General features: G+C 38.9%; 1 long non-coding RNA gene across 1 annotated transcript in view; it reads left to right on the top strand.

The window, feature by feature from the left end:
• The window catches only part of LOC143029116 (uncharacterized), a 61,993-nt gene extending 54,518 nt beyond the window's left edge, over positions 1–7,475 (top strand). Inside the window, exon 3 of the long non-coding RNA XR_012966768.1 lies at positions 7,298–7,475. This is a non-coding gene — a long non-coding RNA (uncharacterized LOC143029116). The remainder of the gene's footprint in view (positions 1–7,297) is intronic.
• Positions 7,476–10,000: the final 2,525 nt, after the last annotated feature.

Here is a 10,000-nt window from a genome sequence, read left to right as displayed (position 1 = left end):
GTTAAGTGGCATGTATTTATGTGTGTAGTATAATAAATATATTCACATGCATGTATGTATGTATGTATGTATGTATGTGTGTATGTACGTATGCATGATTATATTAGAGGGGCAAAGATATGTATATGTATATATATATATATATATATATATATATATATATATATATATATATATATATATATATATATATATATATATATATATATATATATATATATATATATATAACTTAATGTGCATTGGCAGCATGAGCACAATCCTGGGATCAACCAGTGGCTCCCACATGACGTTCCGAGTCCCCACTACAAATCCTGTTCGCTGCTCCCAGTTCTTCCTTTTGTAGTGGTCAGAGGTGGCTCTGCTGTCCCAAAGGCAGAGGAAGCATTGGAATTTGATAAAGCCTCCCTGGAGACTGGGCAGGAAAGTCACCATCTTAAAGTCTCCAATTATTTCCAAATTGTACTGGTTGTATTGCAGAGCTTCCAGGAGGACTTTCACATTGCAATAGTCTTTCTTCAGGCAGACTGAATGGGCTAGGGGCAGCGTCGGTAACTTGTTTTCATTATGGAGGAGGGCAGCCTTCAAACTAGTGGTGACTGTCTGAGCCACCACTCCTTGGGCACAAACGGCACCTCAGTAACCTCAAACAGTCCAGGCACATCATAACAGAAGCAGAGGCCATCTCTAAGAGAGGCCTGAGAAGGGTTCGCGCCGACTTCTCTGACTTGTCACCTGCACCTCCTCCTTGACCAAGTTCCACTGCTTCATCCTGAAGATGAATAGCTCTACATCGGACTTGGTCAGACCCATATCCCTGGCCAAGTTACTTACTTCTTTTTGATTTGGGAAGTGAGGAACTTTTTATCATACCTCAGGAAAGTAAACCAAGTCCTTAGCATCCATCTCCTCCTTTTTATCAAAATGCTCGTCTTGGTACCTCACCTGGAGCAGGTGGGACTGGCACGGTATATTTGAAGCAGTGAGGAATTGGAGAAATTGGATATTATGGGAGATCTGGATAATGCACAGCAGCATTATTTATTTCCCGCCGCTTACTAACACCATAAAAAAAAAGTTTGTGGTCTGTTGGCTCTAGCCAGACCCGTGGGATGGAGAATTTCAGGGACCTTTTCTCACCTCGCAGCCACCTTTCCAGCGTCTTCTTAATCGTACCTACTGGTAGGATTCACAAACCTTCATCGACGTTTCCAGTGAGACTTTTTTGCATCTCTTCTTTATATACTCGCTGCATATATATCAGAAGGAATCAGGGGGTTGCTGGCAGCCCCTTTTAGCCATCTGAAAATATAGAAATCTATACAATCAGAAAATATGGATCTAAAGCGGCCCATACACGATCAATTATATTGCGCAATTTCATTGTCAATACTCTGAATTGACAATTAAATTGACCGTGTATGGGCGATATATCGCCCATACATGGTAAATCTAATTGTCAATTCAGAGTATTGACAATGAAATTGCGCAATATAATTGATCGTGTATGGGCCGCTTTATAGATCTGAAAATATAAATTATAAATATATTAAATGAACATAAATGTATAAAATAAGTATGGTAATTCAGGCTATAGTCATCAATTTTTGAAGAAAAAAAAATAGCACCAAACTGTAACAATTACATTCGAAAATATGACATAAATTGCTTTTACTGCAATTCTAACAAATTATTAGGTTGAATTCTACTGATTAGCCTAGAATTTTTACAAACCAAACTTATAACTCCTTAATAGTGTTTTTGTATCTATTTGGGACCTAAGTAACATAGAAAAAATTATTACAAGCCAGGAACAGATTTGTTTTAATGGTGTTATGGCATTATTTTCCAAAGGTACATATTTCTATACTCGAGACGTCTTTCGACACAGTCAGAGGTCATCTTCAGAAGTTACAATACCTTGAATACAAAAACAGGAATGAAATGTGGGTAGTGACCGGTGGGGTTTTGTACCCACCAAAAATCCCGTAGGTTGCTGGGATTATTTCCACGTAGATAGGAACGAAATTCCTGGTTGTGGCTGGATATTGATGGAGAGTTTATCTAAGGTTCTAAACGAATCTAAACAGATTTTGTCATCCTTAATCTCTTCTTATATTGTTCCCGGGACAGATATTTGTCTTTCCAATTGTTGCTTGGTGAGGGGATTTCCATGGGTGTTATATGTGTGACGGAGGATAACTCCAATGCTATAAACGTGTTATCCTTTTAGACAAAGTGGTGGTAGTGGAATTTATATACCATGAATTAAGGCGACTGGAGTCACCAATGTTGCAGGCATATTGGTTTATATTGTAAGGGCCTTGTCTGTGGTGGTGCACGGTAATAATGGCACAGGTAAAAATGGCACGGTAAAAACGGCACAGGTAAAAATGGCACAAATGAAAAAATAGGTAAAAATGGCACAAGTGAAAACCAGTTTTGAATCAAATATATTTTATTAATATATCACATATAACCTTTAATTTACATCTATTATATTGGTAAAAAAGAAAACTGTTTTACCTCCATTTTATAGGTTTATACGTTTAAATTTTATGAAAAACAATTATAGTAAAATTAAATATGTTTAGACATGAGAACACCGTTTTGATAACTAGAATCTTATGTTGTGACCAAGTCCACGTAACACTTGATCAAGGTTTTTCCTTCCTTCTGTGTAGTCTTTGCATAAATTCTTTAGTCTTTGTTGTAGATCGACATATACTCTCTTTGTTTTCTTCCTGGGTGGTTCACCAACTGAGTTTCTTGCTGTCACTGCACTCACAACAGCTTCTTCATTCTTAATTGTTCTTATAAGTTTCCAGAGTAGATGGGTGCTGGTAGCCTACAAGATGATAAAACTTGTTGTTCCAGCCTTCACATAGGTTGTTGGTTCTTGGACAGTCATTCATGGTAGTTTGATGTACGTTCCAAAGTTCTGGAGGAAATCTTGCTGGAATACGCCGAAGGTTTACTGCTGGAATGCCTGACTGGAAGTTCCATCTTCTTCTCTGAACATATGTACCAGAAACATAAGTTTGGTCGAAGTACTCTAGCAGGGGAGCTGCTTCATCAGGACATCTAGCCTTGAGTAACTGCATTCCCGCTGGAACATCTTCAACTGGTATAAATGCCAATGAGTCGATCTGTCCACAGAAATGACGAAAGTTTTCACTCTCTTTGTAGTGGTTGGTGAGGCCAAGGTCATGTATTTTTCTCCAGGTACTCTGAGTCAGTTGGTAGAAACAACCTTTTGTGCGTGTTTCCGGTCCAAAAACATTGCTGATAGCTTGTATGATTGCCTGCTCGAAGTCAACAATTATGACTGTTGGGTCTGGGTAGAGCTCAATCTCGTGGCAGTGATCCATGATTGCTTGTAGCAGGGTTTCATATGTATCTTCTGTTTTAGTCTGCAGACAAGCAAAAACAGCAGAAACTGCAGTATTACCAATTGGGACGCGTATTACATAAAGCTGTAGAAATCCTAGTGGAGCCATTGCATAATTGCCATCCATCAGCCATGTATCAGCAGAAGCAAGTAACCGCAGGGATTCATCAGAACCAAACGCAATGATGCGGTTGCCAGTGTCTGGTCCATTGTCGAAGAACAAAAATGGTTTGGTTCTCGGGAGCTGCAGTAGTTGTCCATTCTCTAGTAAGTTTCAGATCCTCGAGTCGTTCTGGTACTTGTGGATAGCGTTTTGATCTTTGGTTACGCAATGTTCTCTTTATGATGTCCTCACTTGGAAGTAACGCCTTTCCTTCAGCCGATAAGTTATCCAGGTTATTGCTGTAAATCTGGCTAGGTCTATCTTCTGTTTCTGATGCTTTTCTCTTCATGTTGTTGATGCATTTTGTGGCTGAAATAGCTACAGAATCAGGAGCGTGGTTGTGGTCATTAGCTGATACAGGATCAGTCATATCAAGGCTGGTGGTCATGGTGCCTTTACAAAAAGATGTTCTCCTAACACATTTCCATCTGATAGTAGCTGATCTTACAATCTGTTTCGTATACATGTATCCTCGGAAGCAAATCTTCTCTTTTCCTTTGTTACTCACTATGACTTCCATGATGGGGTTGTTGAAGAGCCATTTAGATCAATGGTGTGTAGTGAACCAGGAGTAAGGTACTTATTTTGTTAAGGAACCACTGGGAGAGCTTGAAGTACTTTCCAAAGTTCATCAAGCTGTTCCAATGAATTTCCCAAAGTACATCAAGCTGAAAGAAATCTTGCTTGTTACAGGTATATGATATATTATCTATTTTATTATTTTACTAAAAAATATTCAAAAAAAAATTCTAAACACTGCCATTTTTTCACAAAAAAAATTCACATGTGCCATTTTTACCTATTTTTCACTTGTGCCATTTTTACCTGTGCCGTTTTTACCGTGCCATTTTTACCTGTGCCATTATTACCTAAATTCGTCTGTGGTAGCCGTTTTTCATGGCGATGCTCGACGCTCTTTTTGTTTTGTAAAAAAAATATGACAAGCTTCGGGATGGTGTGGCAAACAAGGCAAAAGGCGGATCAATCAATTTGTGAGGTACGTTACTTGGTCACGCCTGCAGGTTTCGTCTGATTTTCTTTGGCGAATTCTTTAGTTGCAGCTGGAACGTTGCCAGCGTTTATTTTTTATTTCTATTTTTAATCTTTCCTGTCACAGTCATGCACCTCAAACCACAACAGATGTTATGTTTATTTTCTGCATAGTGATGGAGCTGGGTATCTGTTGAATCAGTATCAAGGATTTGTACTCTTGAGGCATAATAAGTTTATCTCCACTGGTGCCGAAACTAAAACATACGGCATAAAAAGAAACTGAAAATATGTCTCCGTCTCCATTTCTCTTGCCTTGTTGCGTGAATCATCACTTGAGCAAGACTGCACTGTGCGGCCTTCATGTTGTTTGAGCAGATTCTCATTTATTAGTCACATTTACATCACACACCATCACAAAATAATTAAATAAATTAATCAAATAATTACTACTATTCATACTACTATTAATGAGACTAGTAACAATAACAGATATATGCACAATAGATTACAAGTGACGAGTTCACGCCAAAAAAAAGCTGAAATGCGACCAAGGACGCGCTGTCTTAGTTTGATCAAAATATCATCGAACAGGAATGAATGGTCGCACACAGCGTCACCGTAGTGTCATCATTACTACTACTATTATTATTATTATCATTATTATTTATATATCTTATTCATTGCCGAAAAGATGCCACAGATAACAAAACAGCTCGCTTAGAACAGAAAGTAAAGCGTCCCACCCGGTACGCGAGGTAGGCATATAAATAACAACCATTTTACTACTAAGGAGGGGAAGGAGTCCCATGGAGATGAACAATAGAGCTCAACAGCAAACGAATTAACCGTGGAAATGTCACCCAAACCTACCAGTTATTCTTAACTTCCAGAAATATTGATGTGGTTTCTGGTTAAAAATAAGAACAAGAAACTATTTTATACAGCAGAGAAGCTGACTCCAGTGGTAATCGATCACCAGGCGAAATGTCCTTTGTCCGGTTATATTACTGTTTATTTTATTTGTTCGGATCTGCGCATTAATTAGGATGAATTAAAATCAACAAAAAGGCAACGTTTGACATTTATGTTGTGCGGACAATGTGCGGGGAGGTTTTTAATCGATTCTGACAATTCAATCGGGTGCGTTTTATATTATGTCCCTGGAACGGTTTAGGGGTAGGGGGCTACGATTAAAAGCCAATAAATCCACACCTTCCAACACGTGTTTTCACAGCTCTGTCACGAAATTCTCCCGTGAGAAAAAGTTCCACGCGGTGACGCGAAAATATGATTGTGAGAAACTGACGGAACGGTGAACCGATCACTAACAAGTCAGTGACGTGGAGTGTATGAATCTGTCCCCAACCACATTCGAAAATTTAATTCATTCTTTGTCATCTGCAGACTTTATTCTGGCTTTCGCCGTGTTTTTTTATTCGGGATAACTCCATCACGGGATAACTCCATCACGGGATACTAAAGGTTAAATAAATGCACAGCCTGACTGTACCTGTGGATCTCGCCAGTGTAGGCGACGTTACCGAGCGAGCGTCGCATGGCGCTGAGCAGCTGCAAGCTCGCACAGCGTGACCAAAACAGAAACCCTAGTGAATAACCCGAGTCCAAACGTGTTAAATCCTTCGACTTCTTCTTCCACTCCCTCTCTACTCCGCCTTCTCCTCTTTCTCCAACAATTCCATCATCTTTTTTCTCGCCCTCTTCGCCTTCCACCAAACATTCCTTTCATTTGTCAATGTCTCGATTGCACTACACACACCTCGTCCATTTCATTACCTATTGTTTTGTATGCACATACACATACATACATGTGTCCGTCCATTGAGGAGTCCATATAGAAAAATGCCTTAGTCTATAACAGTTGTTTAATTTGCCTAATTTTTTTTCTTCAATAATTCCGATTAGCGAGCGTAGGTTATTCTTCATGTTCAACCTGGATAAAATTGAATAACTGGGAAGCAGAACTGAACCAGTTCTGTTAAAATGACCCGAAACTTCTTGGTCAAGTTTTCCTGGTATGTTTCTAAATATATATATATATATATATATATATATATATATATATATATATATATATATATATATATATATATATATAATACAAATATGTATGTATGTATATATTCTTTTTTCTGTTACGAGTCTGAAGATGGAGAGACTTCCCATGATCTGTAGACATTTTGCCTATAGTGTATTATCAAGCCAGGGTTTTTGTGAAGAGTATCAAGATCGAATTTTGTGGCTGTTTCAAAATGCCTCTTCTGTTTGTTGTTGAATATTAATTAGGTTGTCCTTACTAAGATTGCTTTTTGCAACCTTTATGACGGAGATGTAATGTGTCTTTATACAATCTGTTGCCAGAGATGATAATTTGGAGTTGGATCTGTTGCATACATCCGAATATAATCATGGTGTACAAATATGCAAATAACATCTTGGATATTGATATTTTTAAAGGTTTCACAATATATTTTCTCAGAATATTTTTTCAACAAAATTGTGTAACAACGATAATATGTATATTTGTACGGCGCGTTCCGTTGCCATTCTAATCCCGTTCGAATATTTTGAAATGTAGACGTGCAGTTCGTGTTGTTTTAGGTCTATATGGTAGGTCTATGCGTTAATTATTTGATCATTGTCGATACAAGAACTAAAGAATCCGTTTCACATAACAACCACAATACAATATGTAGAATTGCAGGTCTAACCATTCTGCCACCATCTTACAGGTGGAGACTGAATTGTCCTCCACCGGATAGGTGATCCTGCAGCGGACCATAAAATCTTCGCTACTTTCGAAGTTCCGTCCATAATGCACAACATGAACTTAAATTAATCTGGTCATATAAGTAGTACAAGATGTATATAGTCATTGTATCACTTTACTCAATAAACCGATTATCACCATTATTATTATCATTAAATAGCCTTGCGGTAGCCGAAGTTGGAAGGATACCCCCCCCCTATCGTGATTACAGTTACGCTTTTTTTTTTGTAGAATTAGTACTTTATCGTCGATATCCGGCGCTTCTATCATTGGGGATAATGTGGCAATGAAAAGGTAGAGTCATGAATGTTTTGGAAATTCAAAGAGGGTGATCAGTCTTCAGATATGGAAGAACACTGCGTGACCCTGGTCCGGAGGGGCGTCACATAAATCTCGGAATAAAGAGTGCATGGAACTTGTGAGGTCATACCCCATACGGGGTTCTCTTACTGGTGGATATATATTCTTTCTGGGAGGGGCCGGCAAAAATGATAAATCAACAAGTTAATAAATATAAAAAAAGAAACAAGTACACCTGAAGATTTGTCATTCCAGAACGTCCATCTGAAGATTCGTCACCTCGAGATAGCCCAACTAAAACATTTGAAGACTCACCCCATTTAGGTTAGGTAATGTTGGGTAAGGAATCGTCACCCTAGGATAGCCCACCTGAAGAAGTCACCCCAGAATTGCTCAGGTGATCCGAATAGATATGATAATAAATAAATTAATATTATGAACGAGTACATAGAAAGAAATAAGGGTGATATTTCGATGTCCAACGTTAGGGTTGTTTTAATAGCATGGATCAGCCCCAAGAATGGAGGAGTCGTGTCGACGAAAAAGTACGAGAAGGCACGGTCTTTCTCAAAGATTCTTGGCAGAGAAATATCATCTTGTATTTTATTTTGTATGCTTACTTTTCTAAATATTTAAGGAAAGTGCAAATAAAATGAGTTACAATTTCATTCACATTCTATCACTAATCTTCTGAATTATGTTTTTTTTAAGCATTGGAGGTTAAAAGCACGGGGGTGACTTTAATATATTTATCGAAAACCATGGTATGTTGAGGAAAACTTGGGTGAGATAAAGTACGAGAGGACGAGTGAAAGAAAGAATAGTAACGGTTGACAGACATCGTGGAACGGGCGGCGGAAGCGGGAAGCAACGTCCCCCCCCCTCCCGCCCCAAGCGGACACGGGTTGCGGACACGGGTTGGGGTGGGGGATTGTGGAGACGAGTAGGGTGGGAGTTATCGACGAAATCCTCGCCTATTCTAAATACCACCCCACCCCCCGACTTTTAACAGAGATGTCTTTTGATGGGAATGGGTGGGTACACGGAGGTTGGAGGCGATGTGGAGTGGCGTATAATCATTATAAAAAAAAAAAAAAATCTCGTACCCCATCCAATATAAATACAATGCAAACATATGCAAAGGATTATACAAACCTTGTTGATAGATTATTCGATATATTCAATCACTGAACAAAGGTAATTTTTATTTCAAATTAGAAATGACAATTAGGATACAATGAATACATATGCTTTCTCATTGTAAATATACAATACCATTGCACTGGCTATCATGTCTCGTACCCCAAGTAAGAACGATGGTCTTAGAGAAAGAAACTGAACAATTAACCACGTATATTTGCATCCGACTAAGGAGCAGAGGTTGTGCTTGCCTGACGATGCTACCATGAAAGTCATACGAGGCTCGGGTGGAAAAGGATGTTGACAAGAGTAGCGGGGGAGGAAGCGGAAGGCAGGTGGGCGGTGCACATCAAGCGGAGTATGAACTACGATCGAGTTCAACCAACGGTTCACCGCAAGACCGGCCCTCAGGCTGTACCTCTATTCCTCACTACGGTATTTCTTCGGTCGTGTTGCATTCTATGATTACCCTGTAGGTGTTGGCGTTGTATATGGATATTTGTTTTTTGTAATCCGCTGTAGAGGGCTCGTACCACACCAATCTGCTGGGGAGTGTTTTGTCGACTTTTAGATTCTCGGCGAAGTTGTTTGCCCCACGGGCTCGAGAATACTTTCCCAACAATGTTACATGTGGGAGTGGGATAGATTATAAATAAATAAATAAATAAACAAATATATAAATGAAATAAATAAATGAATAAGAAATAAAAATAAATAGAAAAAATAAAATAACTTTCGCAGTCTTCCGGGAAGTTATATAATATACATTTAATTAATCGATATACAATGTTTACTGTAAAGCTCTTTTCTGAATGTTTCATGGTGTAAAGGGCCCCATTCACGACGATTTTCAACCCCAAACCAGATTTCCAGCCCCAACCCAGACCAAATTTTCTCGTGTATGGGCTCCAACAACCTACATCGCAACCGCGATTTGCAGGTCGTGGTTGGAGTTGGAGTCGTTTAGATTTTCCTGATATTTTGTGGGTGGAGCTTCATGTCTGTGTTGGGGTTGGTGTGGTGAGTGGGTGCGGACAACCAAATCTATCACTTGTGCCCAAATTCTCGTACCGTGCGCTTGTAGCTGTAGTTGTGCTGCCTAAGTAAAAAAAATGGAAGCGTACAGTAAATATTTCGTAGGAGAGATTATTGAGATATATCGTCAACGTCCATGCCTGTGGAAAGTTGAAAGTAAAGAATACTCAAATAAAATGATGAGAAACAA

This window comes from Oratosquilla oratoria, chromosome 10, assembly GCF_046742065.1.
Source record: "Oratosquilla oratoria isolate Oo_2021 chromosome 10, ASM4674206v1, whole genome shotgun sequence".
NCBI classification, from domain to species: Eukaryota; Metazoa; Arthropoda; class Malacostraca; order Stomatopoda; family Squillidae; genus Oratosquilla; species Oratosquilla oratoria.
This window is presented reverse-complemented; position numbering and strand designations above follow the sequence as displayed.